Source organism: Pogona vitticeps, chromosome 4 (assembly GCF_051106095.1).
Source record: "Pogona vitticeps strain Pit_001003342236 chromosome 4, PviZW2.1, whole genome shotgun sequence".
Classification (NCBI taxonomy): Eukaryota; Metazoa; Chordata; class Lepidosauria; order Squamata; family Agamidae; genus Pogona; species Pogona vitticeps.
In genome coordinates, this window is record NC_135786.1 from 61489030 (window position 1) to 61506552 (window position 17523).

The window sequence follows — 17523 nt, forward strand, 5'->3', positions numbered from 1 at the left end:
CCCAGTAAAGGACTACAGCTGCAGTTCTAAAGTCCCTGGGAGGATTCCTTTGCCATGTTCCCTCCAAGATTATGCAGAACAGTCCACATTTAGAGAGGGAAACCCAATTTCTCTCTTAAACTGAAGAAAGATTTGCAGCCGGTGCTTCTTCAGTATCAGAACTTCAGCCTGCATAACATAGAAAGAAGGTATGTGGAACTGCAGAAATTAAATGCCCTTATGTTTTCAATGTGCAAAACGTAAGAGGAAGGCCTTACACTAGCTCTGGAATTAATATAAGGGGGGAGGAAGGGGCAGGCAACGGCTTTAAATGACCAAACAGAAATGAAGGAAGAAACAACCTACTCTAACGTCTACGGCATGCAAGTCAAATAAATAAATAAATAAACAAACAAACAAACAAACAAATATGAATTCTTTGCTCAGGTAATTTTAAAGACTTTTGAGCAAATCAGAAAAAATAGGAACTTGACTTCATAATGGTATCAGTATAAGCTTAAAAAACAAAACAAAATATCTCAGCACATTCTGCCTTCAGTTGACCTGTTACTTTACATTATTAGTTTTATATTATTCAGTGATCCCAGAAGCTGCTGCACCATGTTAAAATTTTGGGATTTCACAAGTCATTCCAGTTGATGAGTACTACAGCTTTTATTGTTGTCATGACATGAGAAATAAAGTGTTTGCACAATACTTTTGCTAACTTCTTAGGGACGTGGTGGCGCTGAGAGTTAACCTGCAGAAGCCTCTGGGCTGCAAGGTCGAAAGACCAGCAATTCGAATCCACATGTCGGAGTGAACTCCCATCACTTGTCGCCGCTCCTGCCAACCTAACAGTTCGAAAGAATGTAAAAATGCGAGTAGGTACTGTAACAGCCACCTTATACCTCACAAAGGGGCCGCTACGTCACACTCAATCACTCTTCGTTTCCACTGCCACCAACCATTCCCTCAAATAAAGCTTCAGGCCAAAGTATGATTTCAAAATAAAAACTTAGGTTTATTGTATACAAACAAAAGGAATGGTAAATCACTTGAATAATAATAATAAAGCAATCACTATAATAATATAACAATAACACACACACTCTCACAGACCCTCACTATATAACACAGTTCTTATCCCACAGTATCTCCAATCCCTATCTCCCTATCTCAACCCTATCTCTAAGCCCTATCTGGCCCTATCTGAATCACTCACACCATTCACTCCCCTTATATACAACAGCTCCACCCCTTATGTCCCACCCTCCGTCACGCCATTGGTAGATGACACACAGCTTCAGCAGTGACGGGCAGGTGATGTCATAGCTGTATGTAACAGGTACCACCACACTGGGAAGGTAACAGCGTTCCGTGTCTAGTCACGCTGGCCACGTGACCACGGAGATTGTCTACGGACAAACACTGGCTCTATGACTTGGAAACGGGGATGAGCACCGTCCCCTAGAGTCGGACACGACTGGACAAATTGTCAAGGGGAACCTTTACCTTCGCTAAGTTACTGGAAATATGTTCAGTGTTTAAACAAATAGCAACTTTTACTTTGTTTTACTGGTTTCCAAAAATACATACAAACATTTACATGGGTGTATATGTATTCTTTCTTAGAATTCACTGTTAAACTATTTCCTCTCATGCGTATCCTCACACTCAAATGCATATGAATATTTATCCAATTAGTCTCAAGAAAAAAGTTGATACTTCTTGAAACAGCATTGTTACATTACATGCTACTTTTCATACTGTGCAATGATCAGTTTGTAAAGCACATTTCCCACTGAGATGCCCTTTATCAGCTAGCTTTGGGAAATCCAATTTTCACTAAACTTGGAGGGATTATAGAGGAGAGGAAGAGGAAGCTCCTCTGCAGTTCTGGTGTCTCTGGATGCCTGGGTGTGTGTGTTTTATAGTGAAATGAACTGACGAATCAAAAATCTCTGAGAATTCATTGATTTGTATTTATTGAGGGCATTGATTTCTACAAATACAAATTGACAAATTAGCAGTTTTTAGATGAATTTGGTTATTTGTCTTTTAATTTGTGCTCATCTCTATTCAAGACAAATCAATGGGCATATAATTGCTGAAAGAATGATCCAAGGTTGGGAATCATTCTGTTAAAAATTCCATCTTTCTGGCACCGCAAAATTTATCTCTCCTACATTTCTCTGCGCTGTAATTCTTAGTCTTTTGTACTGAAAGTCAAGATGCAGCTGTTTTTCATCTTTGTCCTTATTTATGCAGAGCACTTAATAACTTCAGACCAGTGGTTCCCAAACTGGGCGCCTCAGATGTCCTTGGACTGCAATTTTTCTGGTCCCCAAATTTGGGAACCTTTGCTACAGATGATTTCGACAACAGATCACCGGAAATAGAGAAGAGGAGAGCTATCCTATGCTATATGAAACAACAGGGTCATGACTCTGAACGTGACATTTAGAAATCAATACTGAATTTCATCAGAGTCCCCACTCAACTTAGATAACATCAAAATATCTGCTTCTGTTCTAAAAAGTAATCTAACCAAATAAAAATATCTGCAAGATACATGATTTTCTACTTGAAATCTAGATCCCATATGTATTTCATTAACCCAACAGAACAGAAACAATACTGTCTTTAAAACAGGATGAACTGAATTAAATCATGGTTTTAGATTTTTTTTTTATTTTTTAAATTTAAATCAATTTGATTTCTTTTTGAAAAATCATTGATTTTTATCTACCCTGCTTTAAAAGAAGCTTGCAGGAGTCAAACAATTCCCATTCCTTGGTAGAATATAACAATGAAAGTCTATTAATATCCTGTTTAACATGGTCCAGGGCTGAGCTCTGATACAAAAACCATGCTGCAGAACTAAACTCTGATATGTTCTGGTTCACATTAAGCCATATTTTGAGCTAGATTATGTGATCCAGTAAGATACCTCTTATACTGCATTATGATCCCAGTTGCATAACCTTGTTTGCCAAAGGGCTACTGAGAAGAACTGGCACCAAGACTGTCATTCGGATCTGTATGAACCTGAAGAAAGAGCAACAAAAGAAATAGTGTGCATTTATGCAAGCAACAGAAAAAAGACAAAAATAAAGGTAGACAATGGGAGAACAAAGAGAAATCAGGACACTTTAAGCCACTAATGGCAAAGGAAAGAATGAGTCCCTATCCGCTCCAAGATAACTATGTTAACACTTGCCTTGCAATGAATGATACGCAAGCATGCAACTAATTTTTCCAGAGAAACAAAGTAGCCTATGAATCTTAGCTTTATGGGATCTTTGTGCATAATGCTAATATTTAAATTTTACTGGAAAATGTAATTAAAACAAATCAAACCCATCCATGGGCACAAATGAGACAGATAATTTGAATAGCCAGTTTTCAACAAAAAGCATATAAATTCATATAGCAGTCAACTGTTTGGATTTTGATGATATCATTCTGCAGTCAATTATATAAGGATGGTTTCAAAGGGCAATATAATTCACATATTTCAGGTTACTGTCCTTGTATCATTTCTGACCCAGTCACTGCTATTGGTGGAATTCAAACACAGTCTATTCAGAACATCAGAATAGATGACAATCCAAAAGAACAATCCACCCTCATAGAACAGCAGTTGTGCATACAATCAGTCTCCCATCCAACATAGTTGTGAAATACTGACCAACAAGTTGTTAAAAAGGCTGCACTGACATATACCAAAAGGTTAGGATATTCACTGAAAATATCTGCATGCACTTATTTGCTTAACATAGGCTATGGACCTTAATTCACCCATGACTTTATAATGCACAAATACCTGTATTTCTCCAATGAAAGTGCAGTCATTGCTCCTTGTAGCAAGGAAACAAAAACGCGACATAGGACAGAGATTCCTAACATTTCTTTGCATACAAATCCAGCAGGTGGACCTATTATCTTCTTTTCTACATGAGATATCCCCAAACGCATAAGCCAGATCACATTTACAAAACATGCCAAGTATGTCTGAACAATTTACTTATGTGCACCGTAAATATGTCCTGATAAGAAAAGGGAAAAGATTTGTGGCACAAAGTATCAGAAGAGATAAGGATGAAGGATGAACATTGTACATGCACATCAACAGAATTAATGGATAGAAGTCAAATGTCAGCCATAACAAAGACAAGTTACAAATATAACTTTGATTCTAAGGGTGTTCCTCATACCCTCATATGTATGTTTGGCAACACACCATAAGGGTGTTACCAAACACATACACACAGAGAGAGAGAGAGAGAGAGAGAGACACGCACACACAGAGAGAGAAACTGACCTATTCATATTTAGCTTGTACTACACAACTGCATTCCCTAGTCACGCTAGCCACGTGACAACGGAAACTGTCTTCAGACAAGCGCTGGCTCTATGGCTTGAAAACGGGACGAGCACCGCCCCCTAGAGTCAGACATGACTGGACGAAGAATGTCAAAGGTACCCTTTACCTTTACCTTACTCCACACTGAACACCATTAGTGAAAAATGCTAGGTTCCATAGATTAGTCCTCTTCTCTATCTCAGGCATCCTTAAGATATAGGACAGACCATCAAGATAATTTATTTAGCTACATAAACAAGCCTGGGCACTGTGAAGAACTGCAAATCTTAAGAAATTGCCAAGTACGTTCCTACTGGTCCTCGCCTTACTCGACATTCCATCTTCACCAAGCTCAGCCTTATCAATAATCAACCTGTTAGCATCTTGTGAGACCATTCAGAAAGATCTTGCAGTACAAGTACAAAACATACTAATGGTACTTAAAGACCAATCTAAGGTACTGACAGTGATGAGATTTTGGTACATTGCAGACCTTGTAAATAACATATTAGGACTGACTTGTTAAATTTGGTGAAATTCACTTTTATTTAACATAACACACTAAGAAGCTTTGAGTGAAAGTACAATCTCGATGAGAGATCTGGTTTTTTCCTTATCTCTTCCTCTCCTGCCCAACTATTCAGGTCACAGTGACCAACTCATACTGCACTCATCATGACAAGACAGCCATACAACTGGGAAAAAATTACTGGCTTCAGTCTGCCATGAATAATTTTTGAAGAAGAATGAAGTTCTTTGGCTATATTGGAAGACTAAGAACAAACTGACTGAACTGGGAACCTGGTATTACCCATTCTTGCTGCAACAAGGCTAACAAAACAGCTCCCTCTTTAACAACATCTAGAGCAGTGGTTCCCATCCTTGGATCCCTAAATGTTCTTGGACTGAAACTCCTGGAAGCCTTCGCTACTAGCTGTGCTGGCCAGCATTCCTTACAGTCTGATAACATCTGGGGACCCAAAGTTGGGAACCCCTGGTCTAGAGAGGCATTTAGGGGAAGGACCAAGCAAATCATCCAACGTCTTCTTCCACATAGGCTGCTGGCTTTACTTCAAACATTGTTTTTTCAAAATATTATCCATTGCAGATGGAAGTCAGTATTTTTTTTTCAGCTGTGACTATCTTGATCTTGTGATGGGTGCAACAGGAATTGGCGACTATGACCTGAATACTGATCCAGAAAATTGACTTGGGGGAGAAATTATACCACTTTGTAATGCTATTATTACAGTCTTATACTAAAGAAATATAACTGGAAGTAGAGAAAGAATTATTGGCTTTTTAGAGAGCTACTGCTGATAATGATCCTGACTGTCTCTTTCCCTGCAGGTGAGGAAATTCAGTCCTGTTTTAAGGCAAACTTTTTTTTCCAGCTCATAGTTTCAGGACTGTAATATGCCATTATCCTATATAAGTGAAGTATGGGATTTGTGGTCCACCTAGAAAAAAGTGCAAGATAGAGGAAGATAACTTCGAAGCAACCAAGCAAGCATTTATCAATTGTCGATAGTGAAGGAATGAGGTCAGTGGTCAAAGAACTTTATTTCTCAGTTTTCCCCCAGAATTATTTAATACACATGTTAATAAATGTTAATTTGACAAATTAATCATTTTCAGTTTAAAACATTAATATCAAAGAATTAATTTCCCAGTTTAACCCTAAAATTTTAATTTTCAAACCACTGCAATAGTTATCAGTCTATTCCCACTTTCAGTTATAGCTCCATCGACCATCACTAGTTGTGAACCTCAGCTGAGGAAAATTTGTAATAAGCAAGCTGGCAAATCTGATTTGCCATTTCCAATTCTATATTCCTAAAAGCTAACAGCAGAAGTCTAAAAAATAAAGTTTATAGTGTGGTAAGTTTTAATTACCTAATAGTCTCTCCTCTCTAGCAAGTATAGTGGAGAAAAAATACCATTATTGTACAAACTAATTTTCACATATTTTGTTTATTTTGGGGACATGTGATAACATACACTTTACACAAATGCAAATGAAGTCACATTCTTGCTTTGGCATCAGCTGATGGTTTAGCACCTGTCCATCATTAAGCCACAGTATATAAAAATATACAAGAACAACACAAGATTCTTATTTTTAAGGTAGAGTATAAAGCAGGTGGCACCTCTCAATAACATCATCTCACACTATTGAGGCTTATGATGCATCTCCCTCCCCCAAATATACTATCAACAGGAAGTATCCACTTCTAGAATTTCCATACTGTTTTATATAATTAACCAACAGTGTGCAAGGACACAAAATCAGGCACATTTGAGTTTTCTACATAGCAATTAATATGGGACTTAAGAATGAAATAAATCTGTCTTAAAGATGCCACAAGACTATGTTTTCTTATTTGTTTTTGGCAGCTATATTAATATTTCTTGTTATACAAAAAATACTAATACACATACCACTGAAGATTTTTTAAGTGACTGAGTCTAGTATGCATGTACAGCATGCACAGATAATAAATGTAAATCCATAGCTCTGCAGTTATTTTCAACATTAATACTTCTTCTGCTTAAGTATACAGTATACAATGCAAGAGAAATGTATACTCTTGAACTATTATCTCTTAAAATATTAGAATTCAAATTAAAAAAGTTTTGAAGCAAAACCAGACATTTCTTTCTGCATAGAATATCTAAATTATTCAGAGCATTTGTTTCCTAATAAATTTTAAGAACTTTTTTATTTGGAGGGAAATCTGTTAAATTTCACACTCAAGTTTTTATTGAATAAGTCAACAAACCATTTCAATATTGAAATCAGTTACATAAAAATATATAACACTGATCAGTGCCATAACATTTTGTTTTAATCATTTCCTTTTCCAATACAGTACATAGTAACAAAGCACCTACTGTACTACAGATATTTTGCAACACTAACATCCAAGTACTGACAAAATGGTTATTGACCAAGCCTACCCGTAGCATAAACACTACAGTACAGGCAAACACGGAATCTATCTGGTCTTCCACGCACATTTTAATTTTCATTAACATAGGTCAAGAAGATAAAATATAACTACAGTACTAGATTTAGGATGTAAGCCTTCTTGCCTAAGACAGTATTTGGTTCATCATCATCAGTTCTTGGGTATTTCAGGTCAACTAATTTTGACTTTCAGAACAGGTTTGAATACATTCAGCAAGTGAAACAAACTTTTTAAAAGTTTCATTTGCATTGCAAATACTGTAAAACAAAATGGCAATCAAATTAGGGCAAGGTCACAATGACAAAATTCCAATTCAGCATTTTCAGAAAATGTGATTTTTTTTAAGAAACAGAAAAGCATTACAATACGCACCTGCCCAAAGATATATACCGTATATACTCGAGTATAAGCCGAATATAAGCCAAGTTACCCAATTATACCACCAAAAATGGGAAAACATATGACTCGAGTATAAGCCAAGGGTGGAAAATGCAGCAGCTACTAGTAAATTTCAAAAATAAAAATAGATACCAATACAATTACATGAATTGAGGTATCAGTAGGTTAAATGTTTTTGAAGATACTGCCCTTCTGAGCTGCGAGACACACTTCACTGCCTGCGGAGGGAGGACTCATACTAGATGATGCACTTATCTACTGCTCTACTGCTGCATAATAAGATGGAGGGAGACAGAGGATGGAGGAGGAAGGTGGGTACATAGAATATGGAAAAGGAGGAAGATGGGAGTGTCCTGGAAGCAGAAATGCAGTGTACTTAAGCCGGGTCATCAGACCACCTCCAGAGGCTGCAGGCGCCCGTAGATGAGCGGGGAAGTCCGGAGAACACCTGCACTGCAGGGGAGAACATGTAATTTTGAGACTGACTCGAGTATAAGCCGAGGGGGGAGCTTTTTCAGCAAAAAACTGCGCTGAAAAACTAGGCTTATACTCGAGCATATACAGTAATCAGGTCCTGCTAACACATAATTTCACTAATTTGCACAGTTCATTCATCCAAATGTAATCAAAACTATGCTGGAGAGAGACACGGAAAAATGCTTCTCTTTAGAAAACAAAGCTGAACTTGGTCACAAAGCAATTTGAAATAACCTGTGAAGTGTGTGTGTTGTCAAAATACATAATGCATTTTTCAAATCAGTCATTTTGATGACACCAATCTGATATTAGCATCTCTTTTTGTTGGCCATTTCATGACTGACCCTCTTTTTTGTTAATACTTTCAAGTGGACTATAATAATGAGTCCATGCAACTTCAGAACACTTGTGGAATTACTTTAGAATATTTGAGAAGCAATCCATTCTCATTAATCTTATCCCAGAATTAACTGATATCCTAAAGTTTTTTGGATTCTGGGAAAGCCCCCCCCTTCTCTTTACTGGAAGTGTTTGCCTTTCACATTATATCTCTCAATGCAAACAATATTTTCTACACTAAATACGTATACTTGTCAAAATTCTGCTGCATTATATAATCACACAAGACCCAACATAGAAGCAATAGCAGAGGTTTTGCTGTTTGTCACAAGCTGTCATCCTTCAACTGTACAATCCATAGAGCAACAGGTCATGCAGCCAGGCACAAGATCAATCGCCAAAAATGTGAAAATAGCTTGTGCAACTGTTCTTAAACATTAAGTGCTTTATAACAAGATTTGGTCACTGTATACTATGATTAACACAGGCAAATTTAAGCTAGACACTTAAATGCTAACAAGAAAAAAGCTAAAGTGCAGAATGCTTTGTCCAAAACAAATGCTTGAAATTAAAGAGAGAAAAGGACCTAGTTCATCATAATTAGGAGTTGTTACCTGGTGCAGATGTTATTTGTCATGTTCACATTTCAGACTAGACTCTAGCTTAACTTCTACTAGTTATCTTGTGAAAGAGTAAGCCAATAGCCATGACTGTCAAGCAGTCTAATATTAACAATTAAAATGAAATAAATATTGTAATGTGTATCTATAAAGGTTCCCAAAACTATAAAACACTAAAAGTATTCCACCTCATAATTTCAGAACTGGATTTTTAAAATGTAATATATTTTTAAATGTTAAAGCGACTTAGTAGTCAGGACTTAATCCACTCTTATATTTGTGTAATCTTGGGGACCACACAGCCTTTTCCTTTTCTTTCTGGATGATGTAGGATACCATTAATAGCCACACACAGCACCACCTACAAGACAAGGTAGACTCTCAACACCAACCACATGGATTCGTCACATAAGCCAGAGATTACTACAAACTGAAGAAACATCTCCTTATACTTACCAAGTAAAAACATTATTTAGATCTCAATTTGGCACAATTGGCTATTTCTACCTAGTGAATAAACTAAATTATAACCTCCAACTTGTACTAGAAGCTTCTATGGCTTTGTGTTCACCTTTCCACCCCCACAGCCAAAATGAAACTTTAGTTTTATAGCAGGAAATGGGCAATTGGCAACCTTTCCATCCTAAGAGAGGGATGTAAAAATCCCAAACCATGCTGAAAGGATACTTGAGACAGTACTGTAGTCTCAAGAGGGCTGACATCAACTCTCACATCAATTTTTTTACTCTTGTCTACAATTTTTCTGCACTATCCATGAAGGGATCCCAGTAAGCCTAAAGAAGTGGAATTTTCTACATGAAAGACTGACATTTATTTTATTTTTTAGTGACCCAATAAGAAGTATCAGTTACTCTTACATTCCAATGACAATGTCTAACAGTCTTGACTTCCTGGACCACAGTTTATGCATAGCTGTTTGATGCATTCTGGTGTGCATCCGACTAGTGCAATATCATGGTGAAACCCAACAAGTCTGTGCATCACCTGATGTGAACCAGATTTATTACCTAAAATACTACACTCATGTGAGAAGGTCTGGAAACCACTGAACTTGTAATTACTCCTCACAAATCTGGCAATGCTTAGCAGTTTACCTGTATAACCTGTATCAAGAATTGCCAAAAGTGCTGGGGAATGAAACTCTTTACAACTCAGTGATACAAGAAAAATGCACTGACTCCTCATTCTAGAAATGTAAGTGTCAACATTTAGAAAAATCAGCCATAAACTTCATAAAGATTACAAAGGAGGCAAGCAGCTTACAGGATGCCCCATAAGCACTGGTGCTCTGGATTTCCCTAAAAGACAACATCTTTGATCTGTGATTCTCATAGATAAAAGCCATGCAGTGTATCCTCCATAAGAATGGTTATATTGACAAAGCTACTCCAAAAGCCCTAGTTTCAAATTCAGGTGACACTTGCTGAGAAGCCTAGATGTCAGCTAATCAAATTCCATCATCTGGCCAGGCAACACTTCACAGAACAAACAAGCTTTTATCAAGAAGGGGTTATGGCACTTTTTTAGTTGGGAAGCTACATATAATACAAACTCAGATCTTTCAGTCAATTTTTATTTTGCTTTGAAACATGTTACAGGCTCTTTGTTCTTTTAAAAGTGCACACTGCAGAGACGAAACATGACACAGCAATCCTAAAAATGTTTACTCAAAAGTAAATTCTACTGATGTCAATGGGATTTGCTACACAGTAAATGTTTTATGATATCAATCTAAACAGATGGTATCAGCCTACTTCTATATTTTATTTCTTCAAGAAGACATTTCCCTCCAAAAGGCTATATATCCAATTCTATTCATCTTAATACTTGCTCTTTATCTGTAGTTCTACTTCCAGTTCACCTATCCTGAACTCCATGGGGGGGGTGCTGAATCTCTATCCATTCTAGAACTTCAGAAAACACCTGTAGCTTTTAGAGACTTTTTCTCTTTTAAGGAAAAAAATTGGTTTGTTTATGAAAAACAAGTAATAAACAGCCCCAGCTACCAATCAATTTTCAACATCTTGAGCTTCCATGCTGGACTTTTCCAGATACATGTACTTGATTCTCAGTATATCTGCACCAAACACAGACCAAATGTGGTCACCTCATAATTCTAGATTTCCCATGACAATTAACTGCTCTTCTTTTCCTAGTTCAGCCACATCTAGATAAACCCTTTGCCTACCCTGACCCACTGCAATTCCGGCCACTGCACCCAACGCAATCTCCCCCTGCATACGATATATCTTCATATCTAAAGACATAAAAATGCTAGATATTAAACCTCTCTCCCCCGCCCCCCAAAAATCTACCAAATGCATCCAATTCTCTTCATCAAAACCCAGCATTCCCTACTGCGTGTCTTCGGCTCCCAGCGGCAATTATTCCTTTTCCCCCCAAATGTACAGGTTGATACACCGCTTCGTGTGGGCCCTGCATCCCCGCCCCAATGCATCTTGTCAGCCAGGCCTTACGGAGAAACAACTCCAGTTCTGCAATGCACGCCACCCGCGCCCTCCAGCACTGACAGAACAACCGGCATCTTGAGCGGGGTCGAGATACCAACACCCGTTGCTTCAGGCCATGCCCCGTCCCCCAAATGTATCCTGCACCGCGCCCCCATTCCTGCCCTCAGGGCCCAACTGGGCCCTTCCGGGCCAATCCTCCACGCCCCTCCCATCCTCGCCACTCAGACATTATCCTATGTAGAAACCCCACACACCCGCGCCCCCCAGGACGGCCCCGGTCACCCCATCCCTCAGCACCACGAGTCCCCAACAGCAGCCACTCACCTTCGCGCCCTCTGACCCTCGAACTCACTCTAAACGGCAGGCGTCCCAACCAACCACAGCTGCAGATCCCGCCCCATAGGGCGGGCTTCCGCGGTTACGGCATGCGTACTGGACACTGATGGCATGCCGCTGCTGTGCGACGTTGTGGGAAACGTAGTTTTCAGTGCGATCTGGAAGAGGCGGGGATGTATCCCGCTGAAAGCTCTAGGAACCCGCCTTTCTCTGATGGGCGCTGGAAAGGACGGGCCAATACAGAACTCAGCAAATTCCCTTGAGCCCATAAATGTATACAATAAAATGCGCTCAATTTTTTCTTTATATTTGCAAAAAAAAATTTTTTTTACATTTCAAACAGTTTGTTTTAATTCCAAAACCTAATTACCCATAATAGGAATAATTAAGGGGGGCAGGGGGGAGAGAGGGAAAAGGCGAAGTCCTGTGGCTTAATAGCGCTACTTCTTTGGAAAGTACCGGTAATAATACCTACTTGATTTTTTAAAAAACTCTTTGAACACAGTGGGATAGACTTTAAACTTATTTTGGACTGAATATATGTTGAAAATACACTATCATAGACTGCTTTAAAGTTTCAGATTTGTTTAATAAATACTTTCCCCTTCATATTTATGCTTTTATATATGCACAATGTTTACATAAAATAATGTAAACTAATTATAATCATTGAGTAAGGTATTGAGTCTAAGATGCGTAGTCAGCTCCTTTCATTACCAACTTTTCAGATAAGGCAATTTATTATTGACAAGTGTGAATTAGCTTGCATTTATTAAAAATTCAGGTTTATTCTCCAGGATGAATATTGCCTGAACTGCTCTAGCTTCTACAATGTATTATGGGAACACTATCCTTGTTCCTTATGAATTCCATGTTCAGCTGCTTAGATGCAGAATTAAAGAAAAACTCCATTGCACAAGAGGTCCAGAGCCAGAGGAACTAAAACCCCACTGCAGTATGTAGACCAGGGCACTGATGTCTTGGCTCTTCCATGGAAAATGATGCAGAAGCCAGGGTTTCCCAGCTGTGACTTGTCAGATTTTTCCCCTTCCCACCTTCTCATGTGTCCTAGCCAGCAGTGCAAGTGATGAGGGGTTGTGGGAGCTGTAGATTAAAAATGATCTGGGGGGACCAGTGTTGCCCTAAGCCAGTGGTTCCCACGCTTGGGTAACTCAGGTGTTCTTGGATTGCAATTCCGAGAAATCCCAGCCAGCACAGTGGGTGGTAAAGGGTTCTTGGTTACCCAAGGTAGGGAATCACAACCCTAAGCTAATGTAGCTAAAAGAGATACTGTTCAGCAAGGATGTCGTTGTTGTTTAGTCATTAAGTCATTTCCGACTCTTCGTGACCCCATGGACCGGAGCACGCCAGGCTCTCCTGTCTTCCACTGCCTCCCGAAGTTTGGTCAAATTCATTTTGGTCGCTTCGATGACACTGTCCAGCCATCTCGTCCTCTGTCAATCCCTTTTCCTCTTGCCTTCACATTTTCCCAACATCAGGGTATTTTCCAGGGAGTCTTCTCTTCTCTAGAGATGGCCAAAGTATTGAAGCCTCAGCTTCAGGATCTGTCCTTCCAGTGAGCACTCAGGGTTGATTTCCTTTAGAATGGATAGGTTTGTTCTCCTTGCAGTCCAGGGGACCCTCAAGAGTCTCCTCCAGCACCACAATTCAAAAGCATCAATTCTTCGGTAGTCAGCTTTCTTTATGGTCCAGCTCTCACTTCCATACATCACTACAGGAAAAACCATAGTTTTAACTACAGTGGGGTCTTGACTTAAGAACGACTTGAGTTAAGAACATTTTGACTTAAGAACCGCTCTCATAGGAAAATATTGACTTGACTTACATACTTAGATTTGAGTTAAGAACTAAAAAAAACCACGTGGGAGGCAGGGAAAGTGCAAAATTGGAACTTTCAGTTAACTGTTGGCCAGTGAAAAGGGTGCCTGTCTGCTTCCTCACTCCTCCCAGCGTTTAGAGAGTGGACTGGGAGACAGTCTTCGGACTGCCTGGTACTGCACTGCCTGGACTGTATTTTCCCTGCCTTCCCTGAACCTTTCTTGACCTAAGAAAAAAAGAAACAAAATATCCCCCTCTAGTGGTCGAAGGCGGAATAGCAGCTTCCCATTAGTTTCTATGGACGGAAAAGAGCAGATACGGATCAAATGGTTTTCAATGCATTCCTATGGGAAATGCAGATTTGACTTGAGAACTTTTTGACTTGAGAACCGCCTTCCAATACGGATTAAGTTCTCAAGTCAAGACCCCACTGTATGTGGACCTTTGTTGGCAAGGTGATGTCTCTGCTTTTTAAGATGCTGTCTAGGTTTGTCATCACTTTCCTCCCAAAAAGCAGGTGTCTTTTAATTTTGTGGCTGTTGTCACCATCTGCAGTGATCATGGAGCCCAAGAAAGTAAAATCTGTCACTGCCTCCATATCTTCTCCTTCGATATCCCAGGAGGTGATGGGACCAGTGGCCATGATCTTAGTTTTTTTGATGTAGAGCTTCAGACCATTTTTTGCGCTCTCCTCTTTCACCCTCATTATGAGGTTCTTTAATTTCTCCTCACTTTCTGCCATCTGAGTGGTATCGTCTGTATATCTGAGGCTGTTTCTTCCAAACTACTTGATCTCTGATATTTCTTTAGACTTTGCTCTGCTTCGTTTTGAACTCCAAGGCCAAACTAACCTGCTGTTCCTTTTATCTCTTGACTCCCTACTTTAGCATTCCAGTCCCCTATAATGACAAGAACATCTTTCTTTGGTGTCAGTTCTCAAATTTGTTATAAGTCTTCATGGAATTGGTCAATTTCAGCATCTTCAGCATTGATGGTTGGTGCATAAACTTGGATTACTGTGATGTTGAAAAGTCTGCCTTGGATTCGTATTGAAATCATTCTATCATTTTTGAGATTGTATCCCAGTACAGCTTTTCCCACTCTTTTGTCGACTGTGAGGGCTACTCCATTTCTTCTACAGGATTCTTACCTACAGTAGTAGAAATGGTAATCATCTGAACTGAATTTGCCCATTCCCGTCCATTTTAGTTCACTGATGCCCAGGATGTCAATGTTTATTGTTGCCATCTCCTGTTTCACCACATCCAACTTAACAAGGTTCATAGATCTTACATTCCAGGTTCCTATGCAGTATTTTTCTTTACAGCATTAGACTTTCCTTTCACTTCTAGGCGTGTCCGCAGCTGAGGGTCCTTTTGGCTTTGGCCCAACCACTTCATTAGCTCTGGAGCTATTTGTCCTTGTCCTCCGTTCTTCCTCAGTAGCATGTTGGCCACCTTCTGACCTGAGGGGCTCATCTTCCAGCATCATATCTTTTAGCCTTTTGTTTCTGTCCATGGCGTTTTCTTGGCAAAGATACTGGAGTGTCTTGCCAGTTCCTGCTCCAGGTGGATTGCGTTTAGTCGGAACTCTCCACTATGACCTGTCCATCTTGGGTCCCTGCATGGCATAGCCCATAGCTTCTCTGAACTACTCAAGCCCCTTTGCCACTACAAGGCAGCAATCCGTGAAGGGGTGAGCAGTGATACATTTGGGTAATTGTAGGTCTTATTGGCATTCCTTTTTTGTTGAAGATGTGTTTTACTTTATTTCATTTAGATGTCTTGCAGGATTTTGCTTACTTGATATCTTTCACTTCACTTTCTTCCAAGTGTGGTAAGCAAACTCGCCTGCATTTGCAGAGCAACACCCTGGAATTCTACCCCAGAGCACTGCCATATCTTCATTTCTCTTCCTTCCTTTCTGTCTTTAATAAATATGTCACTTGTCTGCCAATGCAGTATTCAAAGAAGCTCACAATCAATTTTAACAACACCCCTTACATTTTCCCACAGAAAGAGAATATAGAAGGAATGGACACTTGTAGAATGGGCCATAATTCAGTGGCAGGAAAAGCTCATGCCCAAAATCCTTTGTCATTGCCAATCAGTATTGACAGTACTGATCTACATGCACCAATGTTCTCACTTTGTCTAGGGCACTTTCCTATGTTCTGCAGTTATCTCCAGCATGAATAGAAATTGACTCCCTTCATGTCTCTGTACACACAAAGAGGAGGTATGACAGTGACAAAGTCTCTGAGATAGTTGAATGCCAAGGCCAAGTTCAGTGTTTTTACGTGACACACATATCTCATCTTAATTCCCTCATGATGGCTCCAAGCCCTGTCCCAACATGAAATCATTTGTAGTGCTATATCAGTACACAGAGGCATTGTGAGAGACTGAGTCCAAGCCATCTGAGACTGGCACTCCTCTCAGCATTGCCACTTGTTCCTGCTACCTGATGTATTCACAGGTGGAGGCTTGCCTGTCTGTCAGGAGTCCCAGCAGGATGGCACCAGGAAGAAAGCCAAAAGGAATCTGGCCCAAGTTCCCTTCAAACTTGGCAGCAGCCCTGGCTCTAGATCTCATTCTATCCATATATGGGAGATCCAAAGAGAACACACATGACAGAAATGGGGGTGGGACCAGAACAAGGCTGAATCACATTTCTTACAAATCTTATACCCTCAGTCAGGCATCAGCCTGAATGCATGAGAAGTAACAGTGTGGATTAGGCACCAGAAGTTGGTTTCACTCCCAACTTACTTACTTACTTACTTACTTACTTACTTACTTACTTACTTACTTACTTACTTACTTACTTACTTACTTACTTTCTTTCTTTCTTTCTTTCTTTCTTTCTTTCTTTCTTTCTTTCTTTCTTTCTTTCTTTCTTTCTTTCTTTCTTTCTTTCTTTCTTTCTTTCTTTCTTTCTTTCTTTCTTTTTCTTTCTACCCCACCTTCCTCCTTAAAAGGACCCAAGACAGCTTATCTGTCTTCTAGGGCCTTCTTTCCACGTTCAAGTCAACCAACAAAGGCGTTGCACCATTATCAGTAGGAATCTTTTTCATTGAAGGTTGCACAGAGGCTTCTAAGTGTATTCATCTAAACATGTGAAGGTGAAGAGCACAGCAGAGATGGGTCATGTGAAGGACAATATTGATGGGGCTAGTATGTCTCCCCCATGTCCTGCTCCCCTATTTAGTTTTCATTTTTAATTATATTATTTGAACAGAGTTATATGCTTAACTTCTGTGGTAGCAATCATGGTATGAAACTTTCAGCATATTGTGGATTGTAATAGTTTCTCTTTATATCCTACTATGTTCTGTGGGATGACCAGTGTGGTGTAGTGGATAGACCGACAGACTAGAACTCTGGAGAACAGGGTTTGAATCCCTGCTCAGCCATGGATATTCACTGGAGGAATGGAACTGGTAAAAACCATTCCTTATATATCTCACTTACCTTGAAAGCCCTATCAGGGTCGCCATAAGCCGGTTCTGGCTTGACGGCACAGAACACACATACATATTCTGTGTACATTAGTAAGTATGACATAGCCAGGCAGGCAAGGGACATGGTGTGCTGTTTTACCATTTTATAATTTTTTCTGATTTCTCTTAATTCCTTTTAATTTATAATGAAGCGTTTTCTAAATGTCTGCACTACTATGAAATTACTGAATATTAGAAT

General features: G+C 39.4%; 1 protein-coding gene across 6 annotated transcripts in view; it reads right to left on the bottom strand.

Annotated features, from left to right (window-relative positions):
* The window catches only part of ERI3 (ERI1 exoribonuclease family member 3), a 294532-nt gene extending 282474 nt beyond the window's left edge, over positions 1-12058 (bottom strand). Inside the window, exon 1 of one of the 6 annotated variants that reach the window (XM_020783263.3) lies at positions 11972-12058. The gene's annotated coding sequence lies outside the window, so the exon portion shown is untranslated. Of the gene's footprint in view, positions 1-2932; positions 3031-11971 lie in introns of those variants that run through there. The other 5 variants (XM_020783265.3, XM_072997527.2, XM_078392817.1 and 2 more) reach the window with 5 other exon arrangements.
* Positions 12059-17523: the final 5465 nt, after the last annotated feature.